The following is an 18,807-nucleotide window of genomic DNA, read 5'->3' on the forward strand; positions in this document are numbered from 1 at the left end:
AAGTAAATTGGAGAAAGTGAAATTGTTGGATCGCCTCCCACCATGAAAACACCCACAGTATTTTGTCATTTACCAAAAGGCTGAAAATGAATGATGGCGCTTGGCTTTAAAAACATGTCCTCTCATCACGCTGAGGTCGTTAAACATGTTAAATATCTTCCAAGAGAACACGGAAGTTGGACATAAACAAAAACAATATTAATACTAAAGCAGGGTTTGTTTTCTTCTTCTATTATTTCATTATATCGCTGCGAGTTTCAATATCAGCCACTTGTCATAACACTGTGATATCTCCATGTATTTGTCATAACTCCAGCAGTAAACGTTTTTTTTTTCCCCTCCCTCGTATAATCCACACTTCTTGTCCCCTGCCTGCCCTCCTAATCCCTTGGCATGTGTTGGTGACATCACATGGCTACTGGCTCCAAGTTCTCGTCCCCCTGCAACTGTCATTAACTCTGTGAACAAATGAATAATGACTAGGAGACTTGCTGGCTCCCACCACTGACCTTGGGTATTATTAGAGTGACCTCTCTTTGGCTTGACCAAAAACCTTTTTGATATCATTGCTGGAAGTACACTAGGAGCGATGGCCTGTCTGCCTGTGGGGGGAAAGCCGAGCATTACACATGGAGGGGGAGGAAGATGCCATCGGAACCACCACTGTCGTGTAAACCTATACTTTGCTCCCACTGCTACCTCATGAATACTTAATTAGAGAACACAGCCTGAAATACCAGACTCACAAGTTGTCTGACCTCTCCTTACCAACACTGCACAATATTTGGGTTTAGCTGGGTGACATGGTCGGATGACACGTTTCACTGTAAAGGAGAGCCTTTTGGGAATCTTGTCGCAGTTAGCCGTGTGATATCATCTGTGCTGGGAGAGGAGAGGATCAGTCAGGTGTGGCTGCAGGAGGAAGCATCTCCATATGTCACAGAGATGGTTTTCATAGGAACATGCTGGAAATCACAAAGTGATACTGATCACTACCCACTGACAGATGAGTGCGATTTACTGTCAGCTGTAGGGGTGGAAGGTAACGCAGAACAGTTACTCAAGTACTGTGCTTAGGTACTTTATTTGAATATTTTCTATCTACTGTGTACATTAATTCCACTGCAGTGATGCAGATGCAGACAAATATTTCACATACATATTATTTTAAAACACATGTTGCCATAAATGTAACTATTCAATAACATACAGTCCCCTGCACCTTAGCATGACACATCATGCATCTGTGTCAGTACATGTGTACATTTCTGCTTTCATTTCTGCACTTTCACCTTGGTAAAAACGTTTTACTTACAGCTGAGTATTTTTTCGTTGTCATGTTGCTACTTTGACTTCATGAAAACGAGCTGAATACTTCTTCCACCTCTGGAGAGTTGCAGAGGAAACCAGTCGGTGAATCTGTGCTTTTATTGAAGAAAACAGTAAAAAGAGAAGCAGCTAAAAGACAGGAACACATTACAGTTTACATAAACACAATAAAGTGATACATATAAAGTGATGTCCACCAACATTAAGAAGTAATAATATGTTGTATTGTAGCTTTGGCTGAAGAAAGCAGCACAATTCTACACTGAATTACATTTAATGCTACACTTTGCTTATGCTCTACTACAAGCCACACGAAATATAGTATTTTTACTCCGTTATATTTATTTTATACGTCTTTAGTTAGTTACTCACAGATTAAAACTTCTGTGGAGTACATAATACATAATACATAAATCAACAGTAAATGAAATAGTTATTGCAGCAAGCTGCCTATACAATGGTGTTGACGCATCAGTAATAATAAACCAGGAATAAAATTCAGCTATAATAAAAAATTAAAAATACTCACTAAGACATTTTTTCTAAATTACCCGACTTTTATGATTTATGCAATATTACTTATGTGTTGTAGTTTTGCTTTTAAAAGAGATCTGAAAACATCCATCAGTGGTGGAGTAACTTCAGATTGAAAAATTATTTAAACTGGTGAGGAGAAGCCTCCTGTTGTCCAGTAAGACTAATATCAAACTAACAAACAGCTTTTACCAAGCAGGCAGAAGGGATTTGGACATGTATTTTAATGCAATGCAAACAATTGATTCTATTTTCGTAGATCCAGTTGGTCTGTTTTCTAATTAAACATTTTAAAAGCCAAATGAATTAATAAAAGAATTATAAAACTGTCAGATTGGTAATCTTGCCGCCACTGACCGAGAGTCCGTCCCTATATGACCAATGACAAAGATGTATGGAAGGTGTAGCTTTTTTCGAGCTGCCACAGAACGAATAAATACCTGAGATGAAAGGTAGACACGGGGACTGGCTGATGTAATCAGTGCTGCCACATCGAGGGCTCTCCATCATTACAATCTGTAGATTGCAATAAAAGTTCCCAGAATTGCACTGAGCAACCCAATCTAAACCAATAGACAATCACAGCCTCTGATCTCAGTCCCAATTGAGACATATCCCAGTTGAGTGTCTCAGAAATTAGACCTACTTGCTGTGTCCATGATCCAGAGATGGACAGATAGCAGGTGCTTCTCTCTGTCTCTCTTTCACGCACATGCACCGATCAATAAGCTTCATTAAAGCTCTGTTATTCACAACAGTTTATGTTGGTACGATTTTACACATCTTTGCGTAAGCCTGAGGGGGCAAATTAAGTCGCTATTAAAGGGTGACAATTAGTCGTTTGGTTCTGTTGAAGTCACTGAAGCCGCGCGACAGAAGTGGACGACCTCTGGCAGCGGAGAGCAGCAGCGTGGGAAACTGGGATGCTGATGTGGATGGATACAGCATGGGAAAGCATATATACACACTGTTTAAAAAAACGAATTTTCCTGTGTGTCTCAGAAACATCACTTAGGTCGGGATAATGTTTAAGGGACATATTCGTCCAGTTATCGCAGCACGATAGAAGTCAGAGCTCTAATACGCGTAGTTAAAATAATCTAAACATCCCAAAATTATCTAAGACGCACACAAACAAATATACGTCTGCTGCTAATTGAAGACGTGATGTCATCAAATAAGGATTTTTTACAGGTGTAACAGCTTCAGGTGGCGGACGGTTTTATCTTAATCACATTTCGAAAAATGAAGGCGGCGTCCAACATTGCTCCAGGAAATGCAAATTATTTCCATTCTAAATAATTTAAAATGTTATTTTCAATACAGGAAAATATTTTATATTATCACTATTATTTTTGTGTTTATTGTTGTTTTTATGTTCATCATCATTATTATTATTATCATCATTATTATTATTATTATTATGTTGCGGTGACATCTAGTTTAAGAAAGCGTGTGTATGTGGGTGCAACAGCAGGGAGAGCTGAAATAATTCCCAGTACACACAGACATATCCTCAGGCGGAGTTCGTCGGAGCCAGATTCTGCCTGGAAATGAGTCGTGAAACAAGGCGGACTTGGAAAGAGAAAACAGCAGGTTTAATGTCCGCCCAGCACCTGTCATGACTTGGATGTTGTTGACGAACACAAAAAGAAGACGACCTGCGCGAGTGGGGGAAAAAAAGAAAGGATGAGAAGGATCTGGATAAATGAGTATGGATCTGACCTTTCACAGAAAGTGTAAATGTTCTGGGCAAAGAACACATGTGACCAAGGTGACCATGATGATAGAAATCATCATCAGGGTGGTAATTACAGTATAGTTTATGGCTGGCTGCCTTTGCCAAAAATAGTAATTGGAGCACATCTCTTCTTTTAACCAGAGAAAGCGTTCAGCTTGGAGGATGGAGGCAGTCGTGAAAGCAGTGATGAACACTATTGTTCAAAATTTGACCCTCTATTAACATCTCTTGGCAGCATCTGGATTCTGTCACCATGAAAGAGTACAAAAGTCATTTTCTCAGCTACCAAATCTCCACTTTTTAAACCCCCCCCCCCTCCATCAATAAATGGGTAGAGGCCAGCTAAAAAGCTCAATCTCTCCTTTATCACTCTCCATGTTACCACCTCTCAATCCTCCCCTTTGTTTTGCAGGTGTCTCCAATTACCTGATAATTTGCCTCTAATCTTGGCACAATTATTAATAAACATGTTTATCCCCACTTAAACCAAAGTTCCTGAAAATCCGAGCAAGAACAAATACGTAGCAGTGACACTCTTCGGCAATGTGCTGATTTATCAATTTTAGTGTAAAAGTATTGCAACCCAGGAGAGGGGAGAGAGGGGTGTCTCTGGTGATAGATGCAGGTTGTCGATGGCATTTCATTATAAATTTTCTTGGTGAGAGATGAGTGCTAAGGACCAGTCAATTCAAGAGACACCAAGAGACACAGAGTGTTGCTAAGAGACAGAGATGCTGCACAACTTCCATCAGGAGCTTGACTCTGACCTTATGCAAATCAGCTTCTACCAAATCTTTTGTGTGAAAGAGCCCATGATGTCACTAATACCTGGCCTAAAAAATATGCTTTAATATTTAGATTCCTCTCATGAAGCAAAATGCAAGTGTAACAGTGCAACAAATACAGACCCTGGCACACTTGTTTAATTGAAATAAGGACTGAATCGCTAAGTCTACAAATGAAAACTGATGGTTGCTCTATCTGCTAGGAGTGTATTCCATCAAAAATGATGTGAAACCTTACATTCAGGAGGTGACATGTTTTCCAAAATGGACTGGTGTAGGATAATATTCTATATTAATACAGTATATTAAATTTATTATGGAGATAGTGCATCTTAAACTGTATTCAATAAATTTCCCATTTACCTTAATGCTAATGTCTACCTGATGAAACGTTTAACAGAAGTTGTCCTGCAGCAGCATAGATTTTTCACGTGAGACATCAACGCGGCGCAGTTTTCTTGACCTGTGTGTCATTTAACACAAGAATGATAATGATGGTTGGGGGTGTTGAGGGTCAGATGGCTGCAGAGTGCGGGGAGGTTGTGACCTGTGAGTCGGACTGTATCGGGTTGTAGCAGGTTATCTGAAGTGGACGCTGATAATGGCCTTTTTAGACATGCCAGGTTTGATCCTTTCACCCGCGGAGGAGGGAGAGTTAATCAATAGTCTGAGTAGATCAGTGATATAAGGTTACTGTATCAACAACTAATAAGGAGCCAAACAACAACACATTTGACAGAGCCAACATGAGTGAAAAAAGATCCATCAGTAGGAATATTAGGAGCCCCGTGTCATAGAGCGTTAAAACACAAGTCAATTGTATATTGATTTCACATTATGTTATTGTCTCTTTATGCAGAAAACAACTGTGAATTTAGAAATTACGATCACAGCGTGGCCTTCCCAGATTAACTTGTATGTGCAATAAACACAACTTCAAGGCACAAGCATAAAATAGGCATTTTAATCAAAGCTAAGTGAAATATAGATCCCTTTGCTCTTGTGGTTCTTAACATTAGGCAGAGAAAGAGAGAGAGGGAGAAGACGGAAAGAGAGAGAGAGAGAGAGAGAGCAGTACACTACCGTGTTCAAAGCCAACCTTGTCAATAGTACTCACAGTGGGCTAGGGGAGTGTAATAGCACTTTCCTGATTCTACATTGATATGATATAATCCAGTGTGCCCTGTTTCAGTATCATATTTATCTAACCTGCTGGGGGACAGGGTAAGGGGGACAGTGTCCCTGCTGCTAGGAGCAGACACATTACACACTGCCTCGTGTATTCTTATTGATTACTCCCACCCCACAGCCCAGGGACCATAATTTAACTCAGCAGGCACTACAGTTAATACTGGAATTCAAACATTCCATCTACACTTCAAGAGACAAAAACAATTGACACTTTAAAAATGTGCAGGGCCTCTCTAAATGGGATCTGAAGGGAAAGGACCTCCATTTTCTAGTATGTGTATGTTTTTTTCCCCTCCTTCCTTCTCTTCTACTTCAGTCTTCTGTCGGCGCAGCCACCATATTGTTTCTGAAAAGAACTGTGGACAATGTGCTGCTTTAAAAGAATTGCAATGTGTTAGGAAATCTGTTCATTCTAAGGAAGACATAAAAAGGATTCAGATTTTACAACATTTTCTTGTAACTTAACAAATGTGTGGCTACAATTCAAAATAAGACAAATTTAACAATAAAAAAACTTGAATTTATTTTATCAAGTAGAATTTTCACAAAAGCACTAATAAAAACAAATTGGTCAGGAGCTTACATTCAGCTTGACTAAAGCTCTGTGGGCAAGATGTACATTGTGGAGCAAACAAGTAAAAACAATGAAAGGGAGGGAAGATCTTTCAAATTCGTTTGAAATATTTGAAAAGTTAGACAATTAAGCGGCAAGTCCGACCTCTTGTTAGATCCTTGGTGTGAAACGTTTTCTGTCAGCTGGTTTGTGCCATGCAATTATTACAATACACAATCTCCAACCTTTAAGATCAAGTAAGCGTTTTAGCTCCAACAGCCTGGATAACTGTGTGATCACGATGTTTAAGGTGTCTAAAGTGGCATCTACTGACCTACATAAAGCCATGTTAAGAGAGCTAACAGCAGGAAGCTGGTCAGTGTCAGAGCAACAGCAGCTGGAGGGGGTGATATGGACAAATGAATACTGAAATTATTACCACAGCATTATGTTGAAATTAGTGTACTACATTTTTTTACTAAATTACTCAAAAATCACATTTTAGTTCAATTTGAAACTTTAATTAGAAGAACATGAGTTAAAGTGCTTAATATTTAAATACTATCTATGCGATTACACAAAGAGATGATAAATTATATTATTAAGCCACTGTCTGACACAAATAAACTAAACTAATATTAGCAAATAAACAAAATATACACTATGCAGAATAATTTGTAATCTTGTCTACAGGTAATCCCTTCACTTATAATTCAATTAAAGAATCTGACTGTTGTTATAAACGCTGTCAGAAATTTCAAATCAATGATCAAACCTGACTTTTTTTTTTAATGGATGAATGTGACGTAAGTCCCCACTGCCATGCTTTTTTTAATGCTAAAATGAGCATCAGTGGGGATTAATATGCATTAATTAAATTGACTCTGTTTCCTTTAATGAGAGGGAAAGGATTTGATGTTAATGCCGTTGATCTCACGGAAGCTTCAATCTTCCTAATTAACCAGTATTTCTGCAACACACTAAAATAATCAATAAAATAAAGATACCTGCTATGTATCAGTCATTCAGATATTCAGATAATTAAAACACAGCACATGCAAGCTCACCTTAGCAATGATAGAAATAGGTTTTCCAGTTTAAAAACATCTTTCCTCTTTTTTTTGGGGGGGGGGGGGGAGACTATCATTAAAAATGCCTGTTTTATCTCAGCTTTTAGTCATAGTGCGGCAGCACTCACTATTGCATCTGTGTGTTGTACAGAGATAGAGCGTCTGTGGAGGGCCAGAGAGCAGACTCCAGAGATCCATCCATCTCAATCTGAAGCTACAGCTGACACCTTACAAAGAGGTACAATTAATAAGGGCATTATCCAGCAGTAGGCAACAATAGAGTCCTAACGCAGAGACACCAACCTCGGGAGGCCTGGAGAAGGGAGAAAGGGAGTGTGTGTGTTTATGTGTGGGGGGAAGGGCGAGCCATTACAACCCATGTCTTCAGTACATGAATTACAATCTATTATAACTGAGTCTCATGATAGACGGTACCAGCTGGTTTGTGCGCTAAATGGGTCACTTTGAGTTTCTCAGGCGGCACTCTTTAGGCAAAATGTTTCAAATATTTACCTTTAGAATAAGAAGTAAATATTTCTGGATTTAGAGAAGTTTCCTATTTAAATGCAGAGTTAAAAAAATAAAAATAAAACAACTAAAAGAACAGACACTTGCTCCTGTTTGTTTGATGCCAGTCTTTTCGGTTTACAGAGGTATTATCAAGAGGAAACCTGAGATATCAAATACAGCATAACTGATAATGGAGCTCTTATGAAAGTGTCCTATTAGTGCAGGCTGAGTGCAGCCCTATGGTTCACAGTGGAGAGGGCGGAGACACCGCTGCACTGACATTTACAGCAATCCAGGAGTTGTTTGTGGTCACTGGACTGTAGACAAATGCTGAACCCAAAGGTCAGAGGTCAGGGCTAAATTTCATCCACAGTGGAGGTCCCTCTGCTGGAAAAGACAAACACAGAAAGCAGCTGAGGTGTGAAGTCTTTCTGCTGTCAGGGAAATCAATCAATTGTCGTGTATAAACACAACCCAGATCATGGGAATACATAGCAGAATAAATGTTGGTATAAAACTGTAGAAAGAACAATAAGCACATACTGATCAATAGCAAATGAACTGACAAGCCAAACAATACGTCCGAAAACGAATTCTTAAATAATAAAATCTAATCACTTGTAAGCCTGCTCCAGTTTTTATACAGAGCATAGAGTTCTCCACAGTGATCGTTTTATATTTTCCAGATCCTTCCATGGGGAAAGGATGAGCTTGGTTATGGATTAACACTGTGATCAATAACAAGATAGGAGTCTGGCTCTCTAAGCTGAGGAAAATTAATTCGAAATGCAGTCAACCTCTTATCGACTCTCAGCCAGGGGTTGCTTTCATTGCAGGTAGTTGATAATCCAGCAATACTGTGATGAGCAGCTAATCTCTCATTTTAAATATGACCTCCACTGCTCATAATAAAAGTTAAGACTGGTCATCCATTTGTTGTCCATACGGCAGGGTCTCCTGGTGGTTCTTTGTCAGCAGCAAGATTTGGTGATCTACTCTTCTGTATTAGTGGTAATCTTCACTTCAGAGTTTGAGTCAATTAAACAATTTTAAATATCTTGATCAGTGGTTGCTCTGAACATTATCAAACACCCACTGAAATTAAATGTGATGCATTTGTGGGTCTGTCTGTGTGTATCAGAGCTTAGATCAGGAAAAAAAAAGTTTAAATATATATTCTGTTTTACATTAAAGATTTTAAATCATTATTTGATACAAGCCCTGTTATTGCAACAAAATACTGTAGGTGGAACAAAAAAGCCACTTAGCTAATAAATGAATCAAACGTCTATTTATTTACAGTTTGTAATTCATAAGTGTTTTTTATGATTTAAGTTTTCCTCAAACATTCTTTACTTTTAGTTTTTAGTTTAATCTAGAAGCCATGAGTAAAATTTGGTATACAGGGGGAAAAGCAGGGAGCTGTCTCTTCTACAAATGTTTCCTGTTTGTAGAGAATAATAACATTAACAGCAGATTATAATCTCAAAGATGCAAGCCTAAAGCACACACACACACACACACACAAAAAAAAAACTAACAGAAGTCAGGTAATGCCACTGGATCAATTGGTCCAATCAACCAATCAAAAGTCATCTCTCCATGACACAAAGCAGCACTTTCAATGTGTCTTGGTCACCTCCAGCCAAACATTATGCACAAATCTTAATCACTGAAGAGCAGAGGGAAAGTGGTGTTATGCAAGTTTCAAATCAGAAGCAAAACAAAGCGGGTTAATTGATGATCAACACAGTCTAACTTTAATGAGGCCCTGTTGCCCACGGCCAGGCCCAGTTCAGCATATACGGGACTTCTCCTGACTGCTCCACTTTCTTTGATCTGGTTTGCTTTTTTTCCCCCTCCACCGCTGGGACTGTCATTGTTGGTTTTAATTACTTCACCACCAAATGGTACAGATGAAAGATAGGTGTCTGTAATTAATAAAATTTCCATAAATTTGAATCACTAACTAGTCTCATTAGCTAGTGTCTTTTGTCTTGACTGAAGTTCTCATGTCATCTGTCTCCAACTCTAACTATACGGAATAATATTACTTAAGGCAGGAAATCACTTGATATGCACCATATTTTCTGATAATCAAATTTCACTGTAGGTAATTAAATGCAGCACATACTGTAGCCCTACTTCGATGATTGAGGTCAACCTGAAGAAAATGCCAATTGTTATTATGTATTAAACCATTATAATACTCTAAAGTCTTTTCAATTAGTCATTTCAGACGAACACTGCAGCAGCGGGCATGTCGATTTTATTCAAGCTCAAAAACATAATCAAATTGTTGAAGAACTCATCTTTGATGATGTGTAATCAGGATCAGGGCCGTGTGGTACATCTCTGGGCCACCAACTAAATGAGTTGCAACGCTGCTGGCACTTACTGCTTTGGATGGTAGTCAGTTTGGCAGTAGGAGAGCTATGGTGTATTCACATAACAAAAAAAGGACAGTTACACAGAGGGGCATTTCGTGGAGAAAACACCTGTTGTTTTCATGACTTCAAATATGTTTGCATTGGAAAGCATGGAGATCATGGGAATGTCTTTAATCATCTTTTAAAAGAAAAAAGACAAATGCAAATTTTGAGTTGAGCAACTTTCTTGCAAAACTCTTGAAGGTAAAATTTTGAATATATACATATATAACATTTTTAGGCTCACATTATTAAATGAGATGTTTTTATTCAGTCATTCAATCATATTAATAATTCATTGAACTACACTGTAAAAAACATGATTTTGAATATAATAAAGACATTCTTTCATCAAGATTGTGATTTCTTTCTCTGTTTATGTACACAGTAAAAATGAAACTATTCTCAATTATAGTAGACCAGGTCAGACACAGGGAAGCAAGTCTTTGTTGCTTTGTGACAGAGCTCTATAATCTTGTGGAGAACAGCCTATCATTACCAGGCAGTGTGGTAATAGACTGACATAGATGCTATGGGGAGCAATTGATTCCACACATCAATCAGCAGGGAAACTCATCTTAACGACTGCAGAGAAGTGACTTGTTTGTCCTCAACATCATGATAAATGCTAACATGGAAGCAGCGTACGATCCCTGCAGCTGAATGAAGAGGTAATTACCCATCGTAAGAAATTTATATGTCTACTCCTACTTTGCTTGAGCTCTGATATTTTCAAACATCGCTAATACCTGCAGGTGTATACTGCTGTACTTCAGCTTTGATGAAATAGTGAAAAGTAATTGCCTCTGAGCAACTGTTTACAATTCAGATCATTATTTATGCATATCAGTAGAATGTTTTTAATGCTACTATGTTGCATTGCTTATGAATGCTTTTCATTAAAGGTAAAATGAAGTATCAAAGTGAAACATGCTCTTTTTTTAAAAACTCTTGTTCTTGATGTTGATATGGATTTATATTTACTGACTTTTTAAACCTTCAATAATCCAAAGTTTTCTTCATTGAACTCTGATGATTTTCTTTTTCCTTTCAATAAAAAGCACACAACCGCATCGCTTTCTTGGATCAAAAATTTCTCCGCTGTGTTTTTATCCATGGACATCTGTGCCAGTTAGTATAAAAGAAGCAGCTGGATGCGGAGAATATACCATCTTCCACTCTAAAAGCGAAGGGTCCCACCTGATTAAGAAGGGCAGGGGAAAGACTTTGGCAGGCCAGCAGGAGAGGTCAAGGATAGACCAGCCAGTTTCACTCCCCCACCACATCATTTTTGTATGACAGCACCACCCTAAGGTTGAAGTTCACCAAGACTTTTCATGAACAGAGCGCTTAACGTCAAACACAAGATTAAAGCGGGGGTGTCGCAGCTTGGCAGGACCAAATGAAAATATCAACTGCTAAGCCCCCCTCTGAAAAGCCAGGGGACAGGTATCTAATATTAGAGAGTAAGCCTAGTTAGCAAAGGCGGCCTGCTGCTTTCCACGTTCTCAGTGGTGGTCAAAAGGCCAGGCTTGCTTTGGAATTGCTTTATTGGTGAAATATATTACAGTAGAGGCCTGTAGAACTGCCTTATTAAGAAGGCAGAGAAGAGATGCCCTCATGACATATAGCAGGAACTGAGGACATTTCCATATTACTGAATAAAATACAATCTTGCACTATTTTATTTGTCTTGCACTAAAAGTCAAGCCAATAAAAAGTTTGCATGAATAAACATTTACTCTGTCATTCATAATTTAGAATTAATACAAGAAAGAAAAAGGTGATTTAATTTTAATCAAAAGCAGCTTGAACCATCTAGTTCATAGAGTAAGAGTTGCAGTAAAAAGAAATATCGATAACAATTAAATCGAACACCCTGTGTGAGTTTGTTTGATTTGCATTACGGTTAATGAAACTAGAGCAAAAGTCACTTTTAGAAATACATTTAAAAAGACAAACTATCAAAGCCAGAGCACATACAGTAAATTCAGGATTTAAGGGACCTGTTCTCCAAGATTATAGCTCAGTCACATTTTAGAGAGAAGCCATTTTGTTGTACACAAATGACTTGTTTTCTTCCTTCGCAGTCTAGCAACAGAAGCTGGTGCTTCAGCTCTTTAAGTGGCTTGGAAGCATAAAAGAGGCTTATCTGCCCCTCTCATTTCTTCAGTCACACAATCAGATGACCTGAGGAAAGCTAAGGAGAAACAAAGACAGCCAACACTTACTACGCCATCCATCCATTTAAAGATTTGTTTATTTTATGGAAAACTGCTTTTATGTGTTTTCATCATGTCATAGGTTTGACTGAAATTGTATTTGACATTGAAGACACTAATTCATTATAAAGACACACAACTGGAAGTCACAGAATTCTCTCATCGCTTTTAAAATAATAAGAGGCAAAGTTCATGACCTGAGTTACCACACTGGGAGCAAAGAATTAAATTAATACGCAGGAGTCTGATCACAGTGTAACTTGTGAGTATAACAACAGAAATGAACGAAACACATTCATTTCAGTGTAAGAGTAAAGTTCCTTTTCTAAGGAAAACATATGTTGGTAGTTTTTAAAGTGTATTAAAATAAGAATTTGCAAATAAAACTCAACAAAATAATTTTTAATTAATTAGAGTACAAATCATTTTGAAGATTCCCTTACACCACTCTGTCTTTTCAGTTTGACATTGTAGGTAAATAAAAATATATTTTACCATATGATCCTTGCCAATGTCTTTTTTTCTGTAACATAGCACTATTTATAATCAGAAACTCTAGTAGGACATGAAGCTGATCTCAAAGGCTTTTCTATAATCCCTCCCCTGGAAGTGGTCTTTACTGGAAGGCTAGTTTGTGATGGGCTCACCCAGTAGCACAATGTTGCATTGGGATACAGCATTCAGCTTAAGCCAACTTATCAACTACATTCAAAGCACATCCATTGAGCTATGTGGGGAGACTTTTTGCAGATCTATTAAAAATACTCTTATCTGTATTTAGCATATGCTGTGTATGTCAGTGCTGGCAGCTTTAGACGGATTTACACTCAAAACACCTCAAGCTATTCTTGAGCTGAAACTACTGATAACATTCTGAAACTTCTGCAGACAAGCAGGTTTTACAAATAGATAAATTCATTCAATCATTTTATTTACTTATTGTAATTTTTGGTGCACACTGAATGTTTTTAAATACAGTTTTTGCCCTTTTCTGCAGTGCTTTTTTCTTTTATAAATTATTTGGCTTTCCACCTGTATACAAAAATAAAATTGCAATAAATATTTAGCACGGGAGTTTTATTGGTTGACTCGAGAGAATAAAAAGTAACACTGAAAGGCATACCCTTAGCACAAATACATAAAATAACATCTCCCAACGTTGCCACAACATGGGAGATAATTTTTCTGATGTCATTTTTTTACATTTTAGGAAAAAGAAATGATAATTTGACATGATTATATTTCCTTTTCTTTTCATTTAGTGTTTTTAGATTAAAAATAAAAACAAGCTGTTTCCTGTCCATAAAACAAAACTGTGAAAAAAAAAAATGTTGCTAGTTTAATACAACTTTTTGGAATCCAGCAGTAAATAATGTGGAAATAATCCACGAGGCTTTCAGAGTGTTTCAGTGGGAAGTCCTTCAGAGGACTGGGGCTGCAGAAATCCTCACAGCCTCCTTTTCTTTCAGTTTTCTCTCTTTTCAACAGACAAGCCCTAATTATACTGTGGACTAATTACTTTTAGACTGAGGAAAGCTTATATTTTCTTTAACTTAAATGTAATTAAAATACATTTTTGAAATCTGTAAACCATAGAAATTTCATTTTTTTATTGTGATATAAGAGCCTTTTAAAATCAGAATACATTTTCATGTTGCAAAGCAAATGGAATGAAAGGGGAGTTTTTCTGTTTGTAACGACATCGCAGGTCATAAAATAAGTCTGGAAAAGTTTTTCCAATAAATGTGTTCATTTTTTAAATTTGTTCTATTCCAAAATATTTTCCCATCTATATTATCTTTTCGATTGCAAGCAAACCTTTATTTAACACTGCTCTCCGGGCTGTAGAGGCTTGGCCTTTGAAGCGATTGAGAACGAGCACTGTTATTCATGCTGCATTCAATGCTGAGAACTGAGACTCCAAAAACAGCAGTATCCTCTCATACCTGTTGAGAACACTTTCATCCTTAATGGGCTCATTAGCCACATTGTTAATTGAGTGCTATTCAGGCCAACATCAAAGCTAATAATAATTGTTTACTTACTAACTTACTTCACCAATATAGACACCAACTACGGCATAATGCTGCTCTCTTAGAAGCTATAGATTGATAAAGGGGCATATATTTCTGAATGAGCTGACAACACAAACCAAAAAAAAACCACTCATCATTAAAAGTCTCACTTCTCACACAGCACACTCATAGTTGTGCTCCACACGAGGCTTTTAATAACTCCACTGTTACAAATTGGTTAAATTAAAAACTAAAAAAACAAGCAAAAACCCCATATCTTAAATAATACTTTAAAACTAATTTTTAAACTAAAGTCTTTAACTTAGATTAATTTTCTGTCACCTTATCATGCAAAAAACAAAGAATATTTTTTTGTAAAAATAGAAATATAATGTAGATACACTTTAAAAAATTTCCCACATAATAATAATAATAATAATAATAATAATAATAATAATAATAATAAAATATAAAGACAGATATTTTATTTCTGAGTCCTTGTCTTGTAAGTTTTTTCCTCCCACATGCCATATTAGTGGATAATGGGATCCGAAAATGGAAGGTAACTCATTGGAATTAAATTTATCAGCATGTGCTCAGAGGTAATAAGCTGTCAGTTATAAAATGAAGATTTGTATTTAGATATATGATAGGAAGAAAAATGAATAGGCAAAATAAATGAAGCTGCTTTACAACTAAATTACTTATTTGGAGCCAACAGACCACGAAGAGAATCATGATGATGACAATGATTATTGCAGATAATATTTTCCCTATGGAGGTGAAGATAGCAAATATGAAATAATTATGTAATGCAGGTTCACAAAGAGTTAATAGGAGGAAATATTTGTGAAAATGTTTTAATAGACGAGACCAAACCCTAAGGCATTATCAAACATTATAATATTAACATTATGTAGAAAATCTAATTAGTACTGGGAGGGATGTTAGTCCAAGATGCACTGATCAAAACCAGACTTGCAAACTGACTGACATGTGAAGCATTAATGTTTCTACACAGAAATATTATAAATCACAAACATACCCACTAATTTCAACCATCAGGATTTAATCCTTGTAATAACAAAAAAATAAAATAAAAAGTTTATGCATTTGTATACAATGTCTGTCTAAACCTCTTTCTAACTTTCAATATGGTTCTAGCAGAGTGGGGAAGCTGAATATCCATTTCAAACTGAAAATTTAATCATTGCAGGATTTCTATTTTTAAAATGAACGAGCTGATGAAAGCTTGTCTAAGTTACACAAGGCTAAGGCAGCTGCATTTCAATTGATTAGGTACCCATGCATGATGAAAGTTTTTATAAATGACACCATGGTCAAAACATTTCAAAGGAAACAATCCCTGTTGTATGGTGGGACACTGCAAATGTGCCAGAAATCACAAGAGAGAGTTAGATGAGAGGAAAGTGAATACAACTGGATACAAAAGAAGCAAATGAAATCTAACAATATATGACAGTAACTGTCTTATTATTGCTTATTTTCTTCTGCTTCCCCAATAAGTAATTTGTAGTTTGTTTAATATGTCATTTTGTTGTTTACCAGTGACTTGACAGATGTGAATTGTTGTTAGTTGCCTGTTTTGTGCATTAATGAAACAGTATCTAGAGGAACAAAGACATTTGGAGCACTCTGAATGAGATTTAAATGAAACCGGAATGATGGCCAGCTCTTTAAATTTCTCCTCTATAAAAAAGGATGCTTAGAGCTGTAGATTTAAAAATAATTACTTTTATGAAAACTGCAAAACATTCTGGTGTGTGGCAACAGTGCACAGTTGATACAACTGGAAAGCTGCTGTAGGTTTTAATATATATTACTTATTGAGACAGAAAGAGATGGTAGATATATTCTTTCATCTGAGCAGCTTGGTGTAAACAAGCAAAGGAAGGTGTATTAAAAATGCTGTGTCTATAGGGCTCATGTCTGATGCCTGTCAAATCATTAAAAAGGAGAGGTACTGTTATCAAATGCTTGGGATCAGCAATAGTTGTGGCACATCACTGAGACGAGGTATGTCTTCCATGGGGGCAACTTGAGGGCCTTTTGTGAATTTATAGAGGACGATAAAATCGGCTTCATATTTCTCCACAAAATCGGCTGATGAAAGCAGCCTGAGAGAGAATTACATGGCAAGAGTTTTGTCACCAGACCCATAGGCTTTATAGTCTGGGAATTGAAAAGGTAATGAGAAAAGCCATGCTGCAGGTTGGCTGTGTTTAATAAGTCATCATGCCTCTATCTATTGTTGCCCAGACCCCACCGAGATTGTGTTTTCACCATACTTAATGCTGTGAAGCTAGCGGGCATTTCAATGGATATAATATATCCAGCACAGTGGAGCAGGCTAACAGTTTATAGCACAGACACCATTACACACAGTCGTGTGATAACAGTGAACAGAGAACAAAGTCTAAAAAATGAGACTGTTCTCCAATTGCCTTCCTTCTTGAAGAATATGTGATTGCAATTAAGATAGATGTTTTTTTAAAAAAGGGGAAAAAACAGGAATGTGGTAATTATGAACAACTTACAAGTAAAATTCTCTGTTTGCACAATGCACACTACATGTATGTCTGTGCATGTGTGCACACAACATTCAGACAGCAGTTGACAGCATGCTAAAGAGTGACGTAAGTGCCGTGGTCCTCAGGAAACTGAGGATCATAGTTGGCAGATATATTTTTCTGCCTTTTTAAATTGGTTCATCTCGTAACTTATCAAACAAATGCCTGCCATCCCAGTGATCTCTTTATTCTCACAGATTTTATGTGTCTGAGCAAACCCGGCACATAGGCATGAAGGGGGGGAAAAAAAAAAAACAGCCTGAAGGAAAATGAATTCAGATGTGAGCTGATGATGAATGGCTGAACTGATTTTCTGGCAAGAATTACAGCTTTGTAATGACACTTGACACACATTTGATGAAAGAGTAAAACTAAAAAAAAAAGCACAACTTTTTACAGTTTGTGTAATTACTGTATGACACATATAATGGGCCATATTTTCAATTTTGACAGCACACTCCAGAGCAGTCTTTTGTCTTTATGTCATTGCCTCTGGGTATGCATGAAAACAACACTATTACTACAGTCAAACTTGGCCAGAGCGTTTGTTGTACAGTTGTACACTTCCATCTACTTACACATGTAGACCTGTTTTTATAAGACAGACTTGTCACACACACTGATCAATCAGAGTCAGTCAGAGGGATTTCTGGAGCATGTGGAGTTTTTAACATGGAAATTGGCTTTGAACCCCATCTGCACAGGTCGGCACATCTTTTGGCAAAGCTCTGCTATTGCTGACAGGGAAAATGAACCATCAATTCCTTATAATGTGGCCTGATTATTATCCTACTTACCCCCCATGAATTCATACTTAGTGAATTGCTGCACCCTATGAAATCTGCAAACTCAAAAACAGAGAAGGCCTAATAATTCTTTCTCAAATGGCAGACAAGTAGAAGCACCATCAACATAGCAATTCCAAAGTAAAATAAACCTTTCAACAAACCACTTTTAGAACAGTGCACAGTGGTTTTACCAACACACTTCAACACATCACATCACCACACGAGGACCAATGTGTAAGAAACTAGCCAGTCCGTGTGTTAGTAATGCTTGAAATCAGAGATCACGTCTGTGTTGAACAAGGCTTTTACAATGCTTCAGAAGTTGAATGTGGCTAACAAATAAGTTGAAGACAACTTGACTATAGCTTGGTTTTGAAGTTTCCTCATTATTAATACGTATTTGAGTACTACATTTTTGTCTAACACAATACTCTGGCTCTATGAAATGCTTAAAAAAATATGGATATCCTACCTGTGTAGAAATGTTGATTTCAGACCCAAAATCCTAAAGAAAATAAAGCCAAACACCAGATTAAAGATCTATATCTTAGACTCTTAACAAGTGAAATGGGACTCTGTGACACATGATACAAACCAGAGTTTGAATGTCTGAAGTGTGTTCAGCAACTTCGGGACGGGATCTGTCAACGTCCGATCTGGGATGTCTTTATTTGACACGATTGGTTTTGTTAAGTTTCCTGAGCCAGTCCAGCCCGCTGGTGTCCCTTTCACCCCTAAAAGCAGCTGGGCCCTGACCCTTGCAGCACTGGCCCTCAAAGCTGAGCTCTTTTCAGCTCAGGCACAGGGGTAACCTTCTGCTCCCTCCCACCAGAAACATCCTATTCAGCTGCAGAGATAACTTTATTCATCTTGTGCATCATTGTATCCAAGTGAATGCAGAAACTAAGCAGACACTCAAGTGAATTGAACTAGCGTGCCTGCGTGTTAGGGACAGGAAAGAAGGGGAGGTGTTATGTCTTAATTTCTTAATTTTGACAGAAAATGCACGCATGGCTTCACTTTTGGAGAACCACCTAGTGCCTTTTCAT

The 18,807-nt window shown here is 37.4% G+C and overlaps 1 long non-coding RNA gene across 1 annotated transcript; it reads right to left on the reverse strand.

Annotated features, from left to right (window-relative positions):
* Window positions 1-4,895: 4,895 nt before the first annotated feature.
* On the reverse strand, window positions 4,896-18,551 carry LOC137126242 (uncharacterized). The gene is made up of 3 exons (XR_010914294.1): window positions 18,354-18,551; window positions 18,231-18,263; window positions 4,896-8,100 (listed from the first exon to the last, which is right to left on the reverse strand). It is a non-coding gene; the product is annotated as an uncharacterized lncRNA (long non-coding RNA).
* Window positions 18,552-18,807: the final 256 nt, after the last annotated feature.

The sequence above is a fragment of the Channa argus genome, chromosome 4, assembly GCF_033026475.1.
Source record: "Channa argus isolate prfri chromosome 4, Channa argus male v1.0, whole genome shotgun sequence".
Classification (NCBI taxonomy): Eukaryota; Metazoa; Chordata; class Actinopteri; order Anabantiformes; family Channidae; genus Channa; species Channa argus.